The following is a 20,496-nucleotide window of genomic DNA, read 5'->3' as shown; positions in this document are numbered from 1 at the left end:
CTGGCAACTAATGCCGCGTGATGACGTTTGCGGTTGCACCACTCTGTACGAAGTAGAAGCTTCTAAGTTGTTGCAGTCACCAAGAAAGAGGCACAGAAATTCAAGTTTTTGTTTTTGAAAATTCAGTTTTTGGCTGCTTTTGCTGCCTTGTAGTTGACCTAGGACCTTAAGATTTTGCATGAACCGAACTCTGGCAGCCACATTACACGAGAAAAAGCGAGAAGTGGTAATTCGTAGTAAAAACCGCAGAAAACATAACGTTTTCTACATTGTTTTCGTATCGACGTAACTGAAAATCTTCACATTGGACGCATTGATCTCAGAAACGTTTACATTTATCGTATGGCAACTAATGCCGCGTGATGACGTTTGCGGTCGCACAACTCTGTACGAAGTAGAAGCTTCTAAGTTGTTGCCGTCACCAAGAAAGAGGCACAGAAATTCAAGTTTTAGTTTTTGAAAATTCACTTTTTGGCTGCTTTTGCTGCCTTGTAGTTGACCTAGGACCTTAAGATTTTGCATGAACCGAACTCTGGCAGCCACATTACACAAGAAAAAGCGAGAAGTGGTAATTCGTAGTAAAAACCCCAGGAACAATAACGTTTTCTACATTGTTTTCGTATCGACGTAACTGAAAATCTTCACATTGGACGCATTACTCTCAGAAACGTTTACATTTATCGTCTGGCAACCAATGCCGCGTGATGACGTTTGCGGTCGCACCACTCTGTACGAAGTAGAAGCTTCTAAGTTGTTGCAGTCACCAAGAAAGAGGCACAGAAATTCAAGTTTTAGTTTGTGGAAATTCAGTTTATGGCTGCTTTTGCTGCCTTGTAGTTGACCTAGGACCTTAAGATTTTGCATGAACCGAACTCTGGCAGCCACATTACACGAGAAAAAGCGAGAAGTGGTAATTCGTAGTAAAAACCGCAGAAAACATAACGTTTTCTACATTGTTTTCGTATCGACGTAACTGAAAATCTTCACATTGGACGCATTACTCTCAGAAACGTTTACATTTATCGTCTGGCAACTAATGCCGCGTGATGATGTTTGCGGTTGCACCACTCTGTACGAAGTAGAAGCTTCTAAGTTGTTGCAGTCACCAAGAAAGAGGCACAGAAATTCAAGTTTAAGTTTTTGAAAATTCAGTTTTTGGCTGCTTTTGCTGCCTTGTAGTTGACCTAGGACCTTAAGATTTTGCATGAACCGAACTCTGGCAGCCACATTACACGAGAAAAAGCGAGAAGTGGTAATTCGTAGTAAAAACCGCAGAAAACATAACGTTTTCTACATTGTTTTCGTATCGACGTAACTGAAAATCTTCACATTGGACGCATTGATCTCAGAAGCGTTTACATTTATCGTATGGCGACTAATGCCGCGTGATGACGTTTGCGGTCGCACCACTCTGTACGAAGTAGAAGCTTCTAAGTTGTTGCAGTCACCAAGAAAGAAGCACAGAAATTCAAGTTTTAGTTTTCGAAAATTCAGTTTATGGCTGCTTTTGCTGCCTTGTAGTTGACCTAGGACCTTAAGATTTTGCATGAACCGAACTCTGGCAGCCACATTACACGAGGAAAAGCGAGAAGTGGTAATTCGTAGTAAAAACCGCAGAAAACATAACGTTTTCTACATTTATTTGGTATCGACGTAACTGAAAATCTTCACATTGGACGCATTACTCTCAGAAACGTTTACATTTATCGTCTGGCAACTAATGCCGCGTGATGACGTTTGCGGTCGCACCACTCTGTACGAAGTAGAAGCTTCTTAGTTGTTGCAGTCACCAAGAAAGAGGCACAGAAATTCAAGTTTTAGTTTTTGAATATTCAGTTTTTGGCTGCTTTTGCTGCCTTGTAGTTGACCTAGGACCTTAAGATTTTGCATGAACCGAACTCTGGCAGCCACATTACACGAGAAAAAGCGAGAAGTGGTAATTCGTAGTAAAAACCGCAGAAAACATAACGTTTTCTACATTGTTTTCGTATCGACGTAACTGAAAATCTTCACATTGGACGCATTACTCTCAGAAACGTTTACATTTATCGTCTGGCAACTAATGCCGCGTGATGACGTTTGCGGTCGCACCACTCTGTACGAAGTAGAAGCTTCTAAGTTGTTGCAGTCACCAAGAAAGAGGCACAGAAATTCAAGTTTTAGTTTTTGAAAATTCAGTTTTTGGCTGCTTTTGCTGCCTTGTAGTTGACCTAGGACCTCAAGATTTTGCATGAACCGAACTCTTGCAGCCACATTACACGAGAAAAAGCGAAAAGTGGTAATTCGTAGTAAAAATCGCAGAAAACATAACGTTTTCTACATTGTTTTCGTATCGACGTAACTGAAAATCTTCACATTGGACGCATTACTCTCAGAAACGTTTACATTTATCGTCTGGCAACTAATGCCGCGTGATGACGTTTGCGGTCGCACCACTCTGTACGAAGTAGAAGCTTCTAAGTTGTTGCAGTCACCAAGAAAGAGGCACAGAAATTCAAGTTTCAGTTTTTGAAAATTCAGTTTTTGGATGCTTTTGCTGCCTTGTAGTTGACCTAGGACCTTACGATTTTGCATGAACCGAACTCTGGCAGCCACATTACACGAGAAAAAGCGAGAAGTGGTAATTCGTAATAAAAACCGCAGAAAACATAGCGTTTTCTACATTGTTTTCGTATCGACGTAACTGAAAATCTTCACATTGGACGCATTACTCTCAGAAACGTTTACATTTATCGTCTGGCAACTAATGCCGCGTGATGACGTTTGCGGTCGCACAACTCTGTACGAAGTAGAAGCTTCTAAGTTGTTGCCGTCACCAAGAAAGAGGCACAGAAATTCAAGTTTTAGTTTTTGAAAATTCACTTTTTGGCTGCTTTTGCTGCCTTGTAGTTGACATAGGACCTTAAGATTTTGCATGAACCGAACTCTGGCAGCCACATTACACAAGAAAAAGCGAGAAGTGGTAATTCGTAGTAAAAACCGCAGGAACCATAACGTTTTCTACATTGTTTTCGTATCGACGTAACTGAAAATCTTCACATTGGACGCATTACTCTCAGAAACGTTTACATTTATCGTCTGGCAACCAATGCCGCGTGATGACGTTTGCGGTCGCACCACTCTGTACGAAGTAGAAGCTTCTAAGTTGTTGCAGTCACCAAGAAAGAGGCACAGAAATTCAAGTTTTAGTTTTTGGAAATTCAGTTTATGGCTGCTTTTGCTGCCTTGTAGTTGACCTAGGACCTTAAGATTTTGCATGAACCGAACTCTGGCAGCCACATTACACGAGAAAAAGCGAGAAGTGGTAATTCGTAGTAAAAACCGCAGAAAACATAACGTTTTCTACATTGTTTTCGTATCGACGTAACTGAAAATCTTCACATTGGACGCATTACTCTCAGAAACGTTTACATTTATCGTCTGGCAACTAATGCCGCGTGATGACGTTTGCGGTTGCACCACTCTGTACGAAGTAGAAGCTTCTAAGTTGTTGCAGTCACCAAGAAAGAGGCACAGAAATTCAAGTTTTTGTTTTTGAAAATTCAGTTTTTGGCTGCTTTTGCTGCCTTGTAGTTGACCTAGGACCTTAAGATTTTGCATGAACCGAACTCTGGCAGCCACATTACACGTGAAAAAGCGAGAAGTGGTAATTCGTAGTAAAAACCGCAGAAAACATAACGTTTTCTACATTGTTTTCGTATCGACGTAACTGAAAATCTTGACATTGGACGCATTACTCTCAGAAACGTTTACATTTATCGTATGGCGACTAATGCCGCGTGATGACGTTTGCGGTCGCACCACTCTGTACGAAGTAGAAGCTTCTAAGTTGTTGCAGTCACCAAGAAAGAAGCACAGAAATTCAAGTTTTAGTTCTCGAAAATTCAGTTTTTGGCTGCTTTTGCTGCCTTGTAGTTGACCTAGGACCTTAAGATTTTGCATGAACCGAACTCTGGCAGCCACATTACACGAGAAAAAGCGAGAAGTGGTAATTCGTAGTAAAAACCGCAGAAAACATAACGTTTTCTACATTTATTTGGTATCGACGTAACTGAAAATCTTCACATTGGACGCATTACTCTCAGAAACGTTTACATTTATCGTGTGGCAACTAATGCCGCGTGATGACGTTTGCGGTCGCACCACTCTGTACGAAGTAGAAGCTTCTAAGTTGTTGCAGTCACCAAGAAAGAGGCACAGAAATTCAAGTTTTAGTTTTTGAAAATTCAGTTTTTGGATGCTTTTGCTGCCTTGTAGTTGACCTAGGACCTTAAGATTTTGCATGAACCGAACTCTGGCAGCCACATTACACGAGAAAAAGCGAGAAGTGGTAATTCGTAATAAAAACCGCAGAAAACATAACGTTTTCTACATTGTTTTCGTATCGACGTAACTGAAAATCTTCACATTGGACGCATTACTCTCAGAAACGTTTACATTTATCGTCTGGCAACTAATGCCGCGTGATGACGTTTGCGGTCGCACCACTCTGTACGAAGTAGAAGCTTCTAAGTTGTTGCAGTCACCAAGAAAGAGGCACAGAAATCAAGTTTTAGTTTTCGAAAATTCAGTTTTTGGCTGCTTTTGCTGCCTTGTAGTTGACCTAGGACCTCAAGATTTTGCATGAACCGAACTCTGGCAGCCACATTACACGAGAAAAAGCGAGAAGTGGTAATTCGTAATAAAAACTGCAGAAAACATAACGTTTTCTACATTTATTTGGTATCGACGTAACTGAAAATCTTCACATTGGACGCATTACTCTCAGAAACGTTTACATTTATCGTCTGGCAACTAATGCCGCGTGATGACGTTTGCGGTCGCATCACTCTGTACGAAGTAGAAGCTTCTAAGTTGTTGCAGTCACCAAGAAAGAGGCACAGAAATTCAAGTTTTAGTTTTTGAAAATTCAGTTTTTGGCTGCTTTTGTTGCTTTGTAGTTGACCTAGGACATTAAGATTTTGCATGAACCGAACTCTGGCAGCCACATTACACGAGAAAAAGCGAGAAGTGGTAATTCGTAGTAAAAACCGCAGAAAACATAACGTTTTCTACATTGTTTTCGTATCGACGTAACTGAAAATCTTCACATTGGACGCATTACTCTCGGAAACGTTTACATTTATCGTCTGGCAACTAATGCCGCGTGATGACGTTTGCGGTCGCACCACTCTGTACGAAGTAGAAGCTTCTAAGTTGTTGCAGTCACCAAGAAAGAGGCACAGAAATTCAAGTTTTTGTTTTTGAAAATTCAGTTTTTGGCTGCTTTAGCTGCCTTGTAGTTGACCTAGGACCTTAAGATTTTGCATGAACCGTACTCTGGCAGCCACTATACACGAGAAAAAGCGAGAAGTGGTAATTCGTAGTAAAAACCGCAGAAAACATAACGTTTTCTACATTGTTTTCGTATCGACGTAACTGAAAATCTTCACATTGGACGCATTACTCTCAGAAACGTTTACATTTATCGTCTGGCAACTAATGCCGCGTGATGACGTTTGCGGTCGCACCACTCTGTACGAAGTAGAAGCTTCTAAGTTGTTGCAGTCACCAAGAAAGAGGCACAGAAATTCAAGTTTTTGTTTTTGAAAATTCAGTTTTTTGCTGCTTTTGCTGCCTTGTAGTTGACCTAGGACCTTAAGATTTTGCATGAACCGAACTCTGGCAGCCACATTACACGAGAAAAAGTGAGAAGTGGTAATTCGTAGTAAAAACCACAGAAAAAATAACGTTTTCTACATTGTTTTCGTATCGACGTAACTGAAAATCTTCACATTGGACGCATTACTCTCAGAAACGTTTACATTTATCGTCTGGCAACTAATGCCGCGTGATGACGTTTGCGGTCGCACCACTCTGTACGAAGTAGAAGCTTCTAAGTTGTTGCAGTCACCAAGAAAGAGGCACAGAAATTCAAGTTTTAGTTTTTGAAAATTCAGTTTTTGGCTGCTTTTGCTGCCTTGTAGTTGACCTAGGACCTTAAGATTTTGCATGAACCGAACTCTGGCAGCCACATTACACGAGAAAAAGCGAGAAGTGGTAATTCGTAGTAAAAACCGCAGAAAACATAACGTTTTCTACATTGTTTTCGTATCGACGTAACTGAAAATCTTCACATTGGACGCATTACTCTCAGAAACGTTTACATTTATCGTCTGGCGACTAATGCCGCGTGATGACGTTTGCGGTCGCACCACTCTGTACGAAGTAGAAGCTTCTAAGTTGTTGCAGTCACCAAGAAAGAGGCACAGAAATTCAAGTTTCAGTTTTTGAAAATTCAGTTTTTGGCTGCTTTTCCTGCCTTGTAGTTTACCTAGGACCTTAAGATTTTGCATGAACCGAACTCTGGCAGCCACATTACACGAGAAAAAGCGAGAAGTGGTAATTCGTAGTAAAAACCGCAGAAAACATAACGTTTTCTACATTGTTTTCGTATCGACGTAACTGAAAATCTTCACATTGGACGCATTACTCTCAGAAACGTTTACATTTATCGTCTGGCAACTAATGCCGCGTGATGACGTTTGCGGTCGCACCACTCTGTACGAAGTATAAGCTTCTAAGTTGTTGCAGTCGGCAAGAGAGAGGCACAGAAATTCAAGTTTTAGTTTTTGAAAATTCAGTTTTTGGCTGCTTTTGCTGCCTTGTAGTTGACCTAGGACCTTAAGATTTTGCACGAACCGAACTCTGGCAGCCACATTACACGATAAAAAGCGAGAAGTGGTAATTCGTAGTAAAAACCGCAGAAAACATAACGTTTTCTACATTGTTTTCGTATCGACGTAACTGAAAATCTTCACATTGGACGCATAACTCTCAGAAACGTTTACATTTATCGTCTGGCAACTAATGCCGCGTGATGACGTTTGCGGTCGCACCACTCTGTACGAAGTAGAAGCTTCTAAGTTGTTGCAGTCACCAAGAAAGAGGCACAGAAATTCAAGTTTTAGTTTTTGAATATTCAGTTTTTGGCTGCTTTTGCTGCCTTGTAGTTGACCTAGGACCTTAAGATTTTGCATGAACCGAACTCTGGCAGCCACATTACACGAGAAAAAGCGAGAAGTGGTAATTCGTAGTAAAAACCGCAGAAAACATAACGTTTTCTACATTGTTTTGGTATCGACGTAACTGAAAATCTTCACATTGGACGCATTACTCTCAGAAACGTTTACATTTATCGTCTGGCAACTAATGCCGCGTGATGACGTTTGCGGTCGCACCACTCTGTACGAAGTAGAAGCTTCTAAGTTGTTGCAGTCACCAAGAAAGAGGCACAGAAATTCAAGTTTTAGTTTTTGAAAATTCAGTTTTTGGCTGCTTTTGCTGCCTTGTAGTTGACCTAGGACCTCAAGATTTTGCATGAACCGAACTCTGGCAGCCACATTACACGAGAAAAAGCGAAAAGTGGTAATTCGTAGTAAAAACCGCAGAAAACATAACGTTTTCTACATTGTTTTCGTATCGACGTAACTGAAAATCTTCACATTGGACGCATTACTCTCAGAAACGTTTACATTTATCGTCTGGCAACTAATGCCGCGTGATGACGTTTGCGGTCGCACCACTCTGTACGAAGTAGAAGCTTCTAAGTTGTTGCAGTCACCAAGAAAGAGGCACAGAAATTCAAGTTTTAGTTTTTGAAAATTCACTTTTTGGCTGCTTTTGCTGCCTTGTAGTTGACCTAGGACCTTAAGATTTTGCATGAACCGAACTCTGGCAGCCACATTACACAAGAAAAAGCGAGAAGTGGTAATTCGTAGTAAAAACCGCAGGAACCATAACGTTTTCTACATTGTTTTCGTATCGACGTAACTGAAAATCTTCACATTGGACGCATTACTCTCAGAAACGTTTACATTTATCGTCTGGCAACTAATGCCGCGTGATGACGTTTGCGGTTGCACCACTCTGTACGAAGTAGAAGCTTCTAAGTTGTTGCAGTCACCAAGAAAGAGGCACAGAAATTCAAGTTTTTGTTTTTGAAAATTCAGTTTTTGGCTGCTTTTGCTGCCTTGTAGTTGACCTAGGACCTTAAGATTTTGCATGAACCGAACTCTGGCAGCCACATTACACGAGAAAAAGCGAGAAGTGGTAATTCGTAGTAAAAACCGCAGAAAACATAACGTTTTCTACATTGTTTTCGTATCGACGTAACTGAAAATCTTCACATTGGACGCATTACTCTCAGAAACGTTTACATTTATCATATGGCGACTAATGCCGCGTGATGACGTTTGCGGTCGCACCACTCTGTACGAAGTAGAAGCTTCTAAGTTGTTGCAGTCACCAAGAAAGAGGCACAGAAATTCTAGTTTCGGTTTTTGAAAATTCAGTTTTTGGCTGCTTTTGCTGCGTTGTAGTTGACCTAGGACCTTAAGATTTTGCATGAACCGAACTCTGGCAGCCACATTACACGAGAAAAAGCGAGAAGTGGTAATTCGTAGTAAAAACCGCAGAAAACATAACGTTTTCTACATTGTTTTCGTATCGACGTAACTGAAAATCTTCACATTGGACGCATTACTCTCAGAAACGTTTACATTTATCGTCTGGCAACTAATGCCGCGTGATGACGTTTGCGGTCGCACCACTCTGTACGAAGTAGAAGCTTCTAAGTTGTTGCAGTCACCAAGAAAGAGGCACAGAAATTCAAGTTTTAGTTTTTGAAAATTCAGTTTTTGGCTGCTTTTGCTGCCTTGTAGTTGACCTAGGACCTCAAGATTTTGCATGAACCGAACTCTGGCAGCCACATTACACGAGAAAAAGCGAAAAGTGGTAATTCGTAGTAAAAACCGCAGAAAACATAACGTTTTCTACATTGTTTTCGTATCGACGTAACTGAAAATCTTCACATTGGACGCATTACTCTCAGAAACGTTTACATTTATCGTCTGGCAACTAATGCCGCGTGATGACGTTTGCGGTCGCACCACTCTGTACGAAGTAGAAGCTTCTAAGTTGTTGCAGTCACCAAGAAAGAGGCACAGAAATTCAAGTTTTAGTTTTTGAAAATTCACTTTTTGGCTGCTTTTGCTGCCTTGTAGTTGACCTAGGACCTTAAGATTTTGCATGAACCGAACTCTGGCAGCCACATTACACAAGAAAAAGCGAGAAGTGGTAATTCGTAGTAAAAACCGCAGGAACCATAACGTTTTCTACATTGTTTTCGTATCGACGTAACTGAAAATCTTCACATTGGACGCATTACTCTCAGAAACGTTTACATTTATCGTCTGGCAACTAATGCCGCGTGATGACGTTTGCGGTTGCACCACTCTGTACGAAGTAGAAGCTTCTAAGTTGTTGCAGTCACCAAGAAAGAGGCACAGAAATTCAAGTTTTTGTTTTTGAAAATTCAGTTTTTGGCTGCTTTTGCTGCCTTGTAGTTGACCTAGGACCTTAAGATTTTGCATGAACCGAACTCTGGCAGCCACATTACACGAGAAAAAGCGAGAAGTGGTAATTCGTAGTAAAAACCGCAGAAAACATAACGTTTTCTACATTGTTTTCGTATCGACGTAACTGAAAATCTTCACATTGGACGCATTACTCTCAGAAACGTTTACATTTATCATATGGCGACTAATGCCGCGTGATGACGTTTGCGGTCGCACCACTCTGTACGAAGTAGAAGCTTCTAAGTTGTTGCAGTCACCAAGAAAGAGGCACAGAAATTCTAGTTTCGTTTTTTGAAAATTCAGTTTTTGGCTGCTTTTGCTGCGTTGTAGTTGACCTAGGACCTTAAGATTTTGCATGAACCGAACTCTGGCAGCCACATTACACGAGAAAAAGCGAGAAGTGGTAATTCGTAGTAAAAACCGCAGAAAACATAACGTTTTCTACATTGTTTTCGTATCGACGTAACTGAAAATCTTCACATTGGACGCATTACTCTCAGAAACGTTTACATTTATCGTCTGGCAACTAATGCCGCGTGATGACGTTTGCGGTCGCACCACTCTGTACGAAGTAGAAGCTTCTAAGTTGTTGCAGTCACCAATAAAGAGGCACAGAAATTCAAGATTCAGTTTTTGAAAATTCAATTTTTGGCTGCTTTTGCTGCCTTGTAGTTGACCTAGGACCTTAAGATTTTGCATGAACCGAACTCTGGCAGCCACATTACACGAGAAAAAGCGAGAAGTGGTAATTCGTAGTAAAAACCGCAGAAAACATAACGTTTTCTACATTGTTTTCGTATCGACGTAACTGAAAATCTTCACATTGGACGCATTACTCTCAGAAACGTTTACATTTATCGTCTGGCAACTAATGCCGCGTGATGACGTTTGCGGTCGCACCACTCAGTACGAAGTAGAAGCTTCTAAGTTGTTGCAGTCACCAAGAAAGAGGCACAGAAATTCAAGTTTTAGTTTTTGAAAATTCAGTTTTAGGCTGCTTTTGCTGCCTCGTAGTTGACCTAGGACCTTAAGATTTTGCATGAACCGAACTCTGGCAGCCACATTACACGAGAAAAAGCGAGAAGTGGTAATTCGTAGTAAAAACTGCAGAAAACATAACGTTTTCTACATTGTTTTCGTATCGACGTAACTGAAAATCTTCACATTGGACGCATTACTCTCAGAAACGTTTACATTTATCGTCTGGCAACTAATGCCGCGTGATGACGTTTGCGGTCGCACCACTCTGTACGAAGTAGAAGCTTCTAAGTTGTTGCAGTCACCAAGAAAGAGGCACAGATATTCAAGTTTTTGTTTTTGAAAATTCAGTTTTTGGCTGCTTTTGCTGCCTTGTAGTTGACCTAGGACCTTAAGATTTTGCATGAACCGAACTCTGGCAGCCACATTACACGAGAAAAAGCGAGAAGTGGTAATTCGTAGTAAAAACCGCAGAGAACATAACGTTTTCTACATTGTTTTCGTATCGATGTAACTGAAAATCTTCACATCGGACGCATTACTCTCAGAAACGTTTACATTTATCGTCTGGCAACTAACGCCGCGTGATGACGTTTGCGGTCGCACCACTCTGTACGAAGTAGAAGCTTCTAAGTTGTTGCAGTCGGCAAGAGAGAGGCACAGAAATTCAAGTTTTAGTTTTTGAAAATTCAGTTTTTGGCTGCTTTTGCTGCCTTGTAGTTGACCTAGGACCTTAAGATTTTGCATGAACCGAACTCTGGCAGCCACATTACACGAGAAAAAGCGAGAAGTGGTAATTCGTAGTGAAAACCGCAGAAAACATAACGTTTTCTACATTGTTTTCGTATCGACGTAACTGAAAATCTTCACATTGGACGCATTACTCTCAGAAACGTTTACATTTATCGTCTGGCAACTAATGCCGCGTGATGACGTTTGCGGTCGCACCACTCTGTACGAGGTAGAAGCTTCTAAGTTGTTGCAGTCACCAAGAAAGAGGCACAGAAATTCAAGTTTTAGTTTTTGAAAATTCAGTTTTTGGCTGCTTTTGCTGCCTTGTAGTTGACCTAGGACCTTAAGATTTTGCATGGACCGAACTCTGGCAGCCACATTACACGAGAAAAAGCGAGAAGTGGTAATTCGTAGTAAAAACCGCAGAAAACATAACGTTTTCTACATTGTTTTCGTATCGACGTAACTGAAAATCTCCACATTGGACGCATTACTCTCAGAAACGTTTACATTTATCGTCTGGCAACTAATGCCGCGTGATGACGTTTGCGGTCGCACCACTCTGTACGAAGTAGAAGCTTCTAAGTTGTTGCAGTCACCAAGAAAGAGGCACAGAAATTCAAGTTTTAGTTTTCGAAAATTCAGTTTTTGGCTGCTTTTGCTGCCTTGTAGTTGACCTAGGACCTCAAGATTTTGCATGAACCGAACTCTGGCAGCCACATTATACGAGAAAAAGCGAGAAGTGGTAATTCGTAGTAAAAACCGCAGAAAACATAACGTTTTCTACATTGTTTTCGTATCGACGTAACTGAAAATCTTCACATTGGACGCATTACTCTCAGAAACGTTTACATTTATCGTCTGGCAACTAATGCCGCGTGATGACGTTTGCGGTCGCACCACTCTGTACGAAGTAGAAGCTTCTAAGTTGTTGCAGTCACCAAGAAAGAGGCACAGAAATTCAAGTTTTAGTTTTTGAAAATTCAGTTTTTGGCTGCTATTGCTGCCTTGTAGTTGACCTAGGACCTTAAGATTTTGCATGAACCGAACTCTGGCAGCCACATTACACGAGAAAAAGCGAGAAGTGGTAATTCGTAGTAAAAACCGCAGAAAACATAACGTTTTCTACATTGTTTTCGTATCGACGTAACTGAAAATCTTCACATTGGACGCATTACCCTCAGAAACGTTTACATTTATCGTCTGGCAACTAATGCCGCGTGATGACGTTTGCGGTCGCACCAATCTGTACGAAGTAGAAGCTTCTAAGTTGTTGCAGTCACCAAGAAAGAGGCACAGAAATTCAAGTTTTAGTTTTTGAAAATTCAGTTTTTGATTGCTTTTGCTGCCTTGTAGTTGACCTAGGACCTCAAGATTCTGCATGAACCGAACTCTGGTAGCCACATTACACGAGAAAAAGCGAGAAGTGGTAATTCGTAGTAAAAACCGCAGAAAACATAACGTTTTCTACATTGTTTTCGTATCGACGTAACTGAAAATCTTCACATTGGACGCATTACTCTCAGAAACATTTACATTTATCGTCTGGCAACTAATGCCGCGTGATGACGTTTGCGGTCGCACCACTCAGTACGAAGTAGAAGCTTCTAAGTTGTTGCAGTCACCAAGAAAGAGGCACAAAAATTCAAGTTTTAGTTTTTGAAAATTCAGTTTTTGGCTGCTTTTGCTGCCTTGTAGTTGACCTAGGACCTTAAGATTTTGCATGAACCGAACTCTGGCAGCCACATTACACGACAAAAAGCGAGAAGTGGTAATTCGTAGTAAAAACCGCAGAAAACATAACGTTTTCTACATTGTTTTCGTATCGACGTAACTGAAAATCTTCACATTGGACGCATTACTCTCAGAAACGTTTACATTTATAGTCTGGCAACTAATGCCGCGTGATGACGTTTGCGGTCGCACCACTCTGTACGAAGTAGAAGCTTCTAAGTTGTTGCAGTCACCAAGAAAGAGGCACAGAAATTCAAGTTTTAGTTTTTGAAAATTCAGTTTTTGGCTGCTTTTGCTGCCTTGTAGTTTACCTAGGACCTTAAGATTTTGCATGAACCGAACTCTGGCAGCCACATTACACGAGAAAAAGCGAGAAGTGGTAATTCGTAGTAAAAACCGCAGAAAACATAACGTTTTCTACATTGTTTTCGTATCGACGTAACTGAAAATCTTCACATTGGACGCATTACTCTCAGGAACGTTTACATTTATCGTCTGGCAACTAATGCCGCGTGATGACGTTTGCGGTCGCACCACTCTGTACGAAGTAGAAGCTTCTAAGTTGTTGCAGTCACCAAGAAAGAGGCACAGAAATTCAAGTTTTAGTTTTTGAAAATTCAGTTTTTGGGTACTTTTGCTGCATTGTAGTTGACCTAGGACCTTAAGATTTTGCATGAACCGAACTCAGGCCGCCACATTACACGAGAAAAAGCGAGTAGTGGTAATTCGTAGTAAAAACCGCAGAAAACATAACGTTTTCTACATTGTTTTCGTATCGACGTAACTGAAAATCTTCACATTGGACGCATTACTCTCAGAAACGTTTACATTTATCGTCTGGCAACTATTGCCGCGTGATGACGTTTTCGGTCGCACCACTCTGTACGAAGTAGAAGCTTCTAAGTTGTTGCAGTCACCAAGAAAGAAGCACAGAAATTCAATTTTTAGTTTTCGAAAATTCAGTTTTTGGCTTCTTTTGCTGCCTTGTAGTTGACCTAGGACCTTAGGATTTTGCATGAACCGAACTCTGGCAGCCACATTACACGAGAAAAAGCGAGAAGTGGTAATTCGTAGTAAAAACCGCAGAAAACATAACGTTTTCTACATTTATTTGGTATCGACGTAACTGAAAATCTTCACATTGGACGCATTACTCTCAGAAACGTTTACATTTATCGTCTGGCAACTAATGCCGCGTGATGACGTTTGCGGTCGCACCACTCTGTACGAAGTAGAAGCTTCTAAGTTGTTGCAGTCACCAAGAAAGAGGCACAGAAATTCAAGTTTTAGTTTTTGAAAATTCAGTTTTTGGATGCTTTTGCTGCCTTGTAGTTGACCTAGGACCTTAAGATTTTGCATGAACCGAACTCTGGCAGCCACATTACACGAGGAAAAGCGAGAAGTGGTAATTCTTAATAAAAACCGCAGAAAACATAACGTTTTCTACATTGTTTTCGTATCGACGTAACTGAAAATCTTCACATTGGACGCATTACTCTCAGAAACGTTTACATTTATCGTCTGGCAACTAATGCCGCGTGATGACGTTTGCGGTCGCACCACTCTGTACGAATAAGAAGCTTCTAAGTTGTTGCAGTCACCAAGAAAGAGGCACAGAAATTCAAGTTTTAGTTTTTGAAAATTCAGTTTTTGGCTGCTTTTGCTGCCTTGTAGTTGACCTAGGACCTTAAGATTTTGCATGAACCGAACTCAGGCAGCCACATTACACGAGAAAAAGCGAGTAGTGGTAATTCGTAGTAAAAACCGCAGAAAACATAACGTTCTCTACATTGTTTTCGTATCAACGTAACTGAAAATCTTCACATTGGACGCATTACTCTCAGAAACGTTTACATTTATCGTCTGGCAACTAATGCCGCGTGATGACGTTTGCGGTCGCACCACTCTGTACGAAGTAGAAGCTTCTAAGTTGTTGCAGTCACCAAGAAAGAAGCACAGAAATTCAAGTTTTAGTTTTCGAAAATAAAGTTTTTGGCTGCTTTTGCTGCCTTGTAGTTGACCTAGGACCTTAAGATTTTGCATGAACCGAACTCTGGCAGCCACATTACACGAGAAAAAGCGAGAAGTGGTAATTCGTAGTAAAAACCGCAGAAAACATAACGTTTTCTACATTTATTTGGTATCGACGTAACTGAAAATCTTCACATTGGACGCATTACTCTCAGAAACGTTTACATTTATGGTGTGGCAACTAATGCCGCGTGATGACGTTTGCGGTCGCACCACTCTGTACGAAGTAGAAGCTTCTAAGTTGTTGCAGTCACCAAGAAAGAGGCACAGAAATTCAAGTTTTAGTTTTTGAAAATTCAGTTTTTGGATGCTTTTGCTGCCTTGTAGTTGACCTAGGACCTTAAGATTTTGCATGAACCGAACTCAGGCAGCCACATTACACGAGAAAAAGCGAGTAGTGGTAATTTGTAGTAAAAACCGCAGAAAACATAACGTTTTCTACATTGTTTTCGTATCGACGTAACTGAAAATCTTCACATTGGACGCATTACTCTCAGAAACGTTTACATTTATCGTCTGGCAACTAATGCCGCGTGATGACGTTTGCGGTCGCACCACTCTGTACGAAGTAGAAGCTTCTAAGTTGTTGCAGTCACCAAGAAAGAGGCACAGAAATTCAAGTTTTAGTTTTCGAAAATTCAGTTTTTGGCTGCTTTTGCTGCCTTGTAGTTGACCTAGGACCTCAAGATTTTGCATGAACCGAACTCTGGCAACCACATTATACGAGAAAAAGCGAGAAGTGGTAATTCGTAGTAAAAACCGCAGAAAACATAACGTTTTCTACATTGTTTTCGTATCGACGTAACTGAAAATCTTCACATTGGACGCATTACTCTCAGAAACGTTTACATTTATCGTCTGGCAACTAATGCCGCGTGATGAGGTTTGCGGTCGCACAACTCTGTACGAAGTAGAAGCTTCTAAGTTGTTGCAGTCGGCAAGAAAGAGGCACAGAAATTCAAGTTTTAGTTTTTGAAAATTCAGTTTTTGGCTGCTTTTGCTGCCTTGTAGTTGACCTAGGACCTTAAGATTTTGCATGAACCGAACTCTGGCAGCCACATTACACGAGAAAAAGGGAGAAGTGGTAATTCGTAGTAAAAACCGCAGAAAACATAACGTTTTCTACATTGTTTTCGTATCGACGTAACTGAAAATCTTCACATTGGACGCATTACTCTCAGAAACGTTTACATTTATCGTCTGGCAACTAATGCCGCGTGATGACGTTTGCGGTCGCACCACTCTGTACGAATAAGAAGCTTCTAAGTTGTTGCAGTCACCAAGAAAGAGGCACAGAAATTCAAGTTTTAGTTTTTGAAAATTCAGTTTTTGGCTGCTTTTGCTGCCTTGTAGTTTACCTAGGACCTTAAGATTTTGCATGAACCGAACTCTGGCAGCCACATTACACGAGAAAAAGCGAGAAGTGGTAATTCGTAGTAAAAACCGCAGAAAACATAACGTTTTCTACATTGTTTTCGTATCGACGTAACTGAAAATCTTCACATTGGACGCATTACTCTCAGAAACGTTTACATTTATCGTCTGGCAACTAATGCCGCGTGATGACGTTTGCGGTCGCACCACTCTGTACGAAGTAGAAGCTTCTAAGTTGTTGCAGTCACCAAGAAAGAGGCACAGAAATTCAAGTTTTAGTTTTTGAAAATTCAGTTTTTGGCTACTTTTGCTGCATTGTAGTTGACCTAGGACCTTAAGATTTTGCATGAACCGAACTCAGGCAGCCACATTACACGAGAAAAAGCGAGTAGTGGTAATTCGTAGTAAAAACCGCAGAAAACATAACGTTTTCTACATTGTTTTCGTATCGACGTAACTGAAAATCTTCACATTGGACGCATTACTCTCAGAAACGTTTACATTTATCGTCTGGCAACTAATGCCGCGTGATAACGTTTGCGGTCGCACCACTCTGTACGAAGTAGCAGCTTCTTATTTGTTGCAGTCACCAAGAAAGAAGCACAGAAATTCAAGTTTTAGTTTTCGAAAATTCAGTTTTTGGCTGCTTTTGCTGCCTTGTAGTTGACCTAGGACCTTAAGATTTTGCATGAACCGAACTCTGGCAGCCACATTACACGAGAAAAAGGGAGAAGTGGTAATTCGTAGTAAAAACCGCAGAAACCATAACGTTTTCTACATTGTTTTCGTATCGACGTAACTGAAAATCTTCACATTGGACGCATTACTCTCAGAAACGTTTACATTTATCGTCTGGCAACTAATGCCGCGTGATGACGTTTGCGGTCGCACCACTCTGTACGAATAAGAAGCTTCTAAGTTGTTGCAGTCACCAAGAAAGAGGCACAGAAATTCAAGTTTTAGTTTTTGAAAATTCAGTTTTTGGCTGCTTTTGCTGCCTTGTAGTTGACCTAGGACCTTAAGATTTTGCATGAACCGAACTCTGGCAGCCACATTACACGAGAAAAAGCGAGAAGTGGTAATTCGTAGTAAAAACCGCAGAAAACATAACGTTTTCTACATTGTTTTCGTATCGACGTAACTGAAAATCTTCACATTGGACGCATTACTCTCAGAAACGTTTACATTTATCGTCTGGCAACTAATGCCGCGTGATGACGTTTGCGGTCGCACCACTCTGTACGAAGTAGAAGCTTCTAAGTTGTTGCAGTCACCAAGAAAGAAGCACAGAAGTTTAAGTTTTAGTTTTCGAAAATTCAGTTTTTGGCTGCTTTTGCTGCCTTGTAGTTGACCTAGGACCTTAAGATTTTGCATGAACCGAACTCTGGCAGCCAAATTACACGAGAAAAAGCGAGAAGTGGTAATTCGTAGTAAAAACCGCAGAAAACATAACGTTTTCTACATTTATTTGGTATCGACGTAACTGAAAATCTTCACATTGGACGCATTACTCTCAGAAACGTTTACATTTATAGTCTGGCAACTAATGCCGCGTGATGACGTTTGCGGTCGCACCACTCTGTATGAATAAGAAGCTTCTAAGTTGTTGCAGTCACCAAGAAAGAGGCACAGAAATTCAAGTTTTAGTTTTTGAAAATTCAGTTTTTGGCTGCTTTTGCTGCCTTGTAGTTGACCTAGGACCTTAAGATTTTGCATGAACCGAACTCTGGCAGCCACATTACACGAGAAAAAGCGAGAAGTGGTAATTCGTAGTAAAAACCGCAGAAAACATAACGTTTTCTACATTGTTTTCGTATCGACGTAACTGAAAATCTTCACATTGGACACATTACTCTCAGAAACGTTTACATTTATCGTCTGGCAACTAATGCCGCGTGATGACGTTTGCGGTCGCACCACTCTGTACGAAGTAGAAGCTTCTAAGTTGTTGCAGTCACCAAGAAAGAGGCACAGAAATTCAAGTTTTAGTTTTTGAAAATTCAGTTTTTGGCTGCTTTTGCTGCCTTGTAGTTGACCTAGGACCTTAAGATTTGGCATGAACCGAACTCTGGCAGCCACATTACACGAGAAAAAGCGAGAAGTGGTAATTCGTAGTAAAAACCGCAGAAAACATAACGTTTTCTACATTGTTTTCGTATCGACGTAACTGAAAATCTTCACATTGGACGCATTACTCTCAGAAACGTTTACATTTATCGTCTGGCGACTAATGCCGCGTGATGACGTTTGCGGTCGCAACACTCTGTACGAAGTAGAAGCTTCTAAGTTGTTGCAGTCACCAAGAAAGTGGCACAGAAATTCAAGTTTTAGTTTTTGAAAATTCAGTTTTTGATTGCTTTTGCTGCCTTGTAGTTGACCTAGGACCTTAAGATTTTGCATGAACCGAACTCTGGCAGCCACATTACACGAGAAAAAGCGAGAAGTGGTAATTCGTAGTAAAAACCGCAGAAAACATAAAGTTTTCTACATTGTTTTCGTATCGACGTAACTGAAAATCTTCACATTGGACGCATTACTCTCAGAAACGTTTACATTTATCGTCCGGCAACTAATGCCGCGTGATGACGTTTGCGGTCGCACCACTCTGTACGAAGTAGCAGCTTCTAAGTTGTTGCAGTCACCAAGAAAGAGGCACAGAAATTCAAGTTTTAGTTTTTGAAAATTCAGTTTTTGGCTGCTTTTGCTGCCTTGTAGTTGACCTAGGACCTTAAGATTTTGCATGAACCGAACTCTGGCAGCCACATTACACGAGAAAAAGCGAGAAGTGGTAATTCGTAGTAAAAACCGCAGAAAACATAACGTTTTCTACATTGTTTTCGTATCGACGTAACTGAAAATCTTCACATTGGACGCATTACTCTCAGAAACGTTTACATTTATCGTCTGGCAACTAATGCCGCGTGATGAGGTTTGCTGTCGCACAACTCTGTACGAAGTAGAAGCTTCTAAGTTGTTGCAGTCGGCAAGAAAGAGGCACAGAAATTCAAGTTTTAGTTTTTGAAAATTCAGTTTTTGGCTGCTTTTGCTGCCTTGTAGTTGACCTAGGACCTTAAGATTTTGCATGAACCGAACTCAGGCAGCCACATTACACGAGAAAAAGCGAGTAGTGGTAATTCGTAGTAAAAACCGCAGAAACCATAACGTTTTCTACATTGTTTTCGTATCGACATAACTGAAAATCTTCACATTGGACGCATTACTCTCAGAAACGTTTACATTTATCGTCTGGCAACTAATGCCGCGTGATGAGGTTTGCGGTCGCACCACTCTGTACGAATAAGAAGCTTCTAAGTTGTTGCAGTCACCAAGAAAGAGGCACAGAAATTCAAGTTTTAGTTTTTGAAAATTCAGTTTTTTGCTGCTTTTGCTGCCTTGTAGTTGACCTAGGACCTTAAGATTTTGCATGAACCGAACTCTGGCAGCCACATTACACGAGAAAAAGCGAGAAGTGGTAATTCGTAGTAAAAACCGCAGAAAACATAACGTTTTCTACATTGTTTTCGTATCGACGTAACTGAAAATCTTCACATTGGACGCATTACTCCCAGAAACGTTTACATTTATCGTCTGGCAACTAATGCCGCGTGATGACGTTTGCGGTCGCACCACTCTGTACGAAGTAGAAGCTTCTAAGTTGTTGCAGTCACCAAGAAAGAGGCACAGAAATTCAAGTTTTAGTTTTTGAAAATTCAGTTTTTGGCTGCTTTTGCTGCCTTGTAGTTGACCTAGGACCTTAAGATTTGGCATGAACCGAACTCTGGCAGCCACATTACACGAGAAAAAGCGAGAAGTGGTAATTCGTAGTAAAAACCGCAGAAAACATAACGTTTTCTACATTGTTTTCGTATCGACGTAACTGAAAATCTTCACATTGGACGCATTACTCTCAGAAACGTTTACATTTATCGTCTGGCGACTAATGCCGCGTGATGACGTTTGCGGTCGCAACACTCTGTACGACGTAGAAGCTTCTAAGTTGTTGCAGTCACCAAGAAAGAGGCACAGAAATTCAAGTTTTAGTTTTTGAAAATTCAGTTTTTGATTGCTTTTGCTGCCTTGTAGTTGACCTAGGATCTTAAGATTCTGCATGAACCGAACTCTGGCAGCCACATTACACGAGAAAAAGCGAGAAGTGGTAATTCGTAGTAAAAACCGCAGAAAACATAACGTTTTCTACATTGTTTTCGTATCGACGTAACTGAAAATCTTCACATTGGACGCATTACTC

The sequence above is a fragment of the Schistocerca serialis genome, unplaced genomic scaffold (genome assembly GCF_023864345.2).
Source record: "Schistocerca serialis cubense isolate TAMUIC-IGC-003099 unplaced genomic scaffold, iqSchSeri2.2 HiC_scaffold_1351, whole genome shotgun sequence".
Lineage (NCBI taxonomy): Eukaryota > Metazoa > Arthropoda > Insecta > Orthoptera > Acrididae > Schistocerca > Schistocerca serialis.
The sequence above is the reverse complement of the archived record's forward strand: the minus strand, read 5'-3'. Positions refer to the sequence as shown.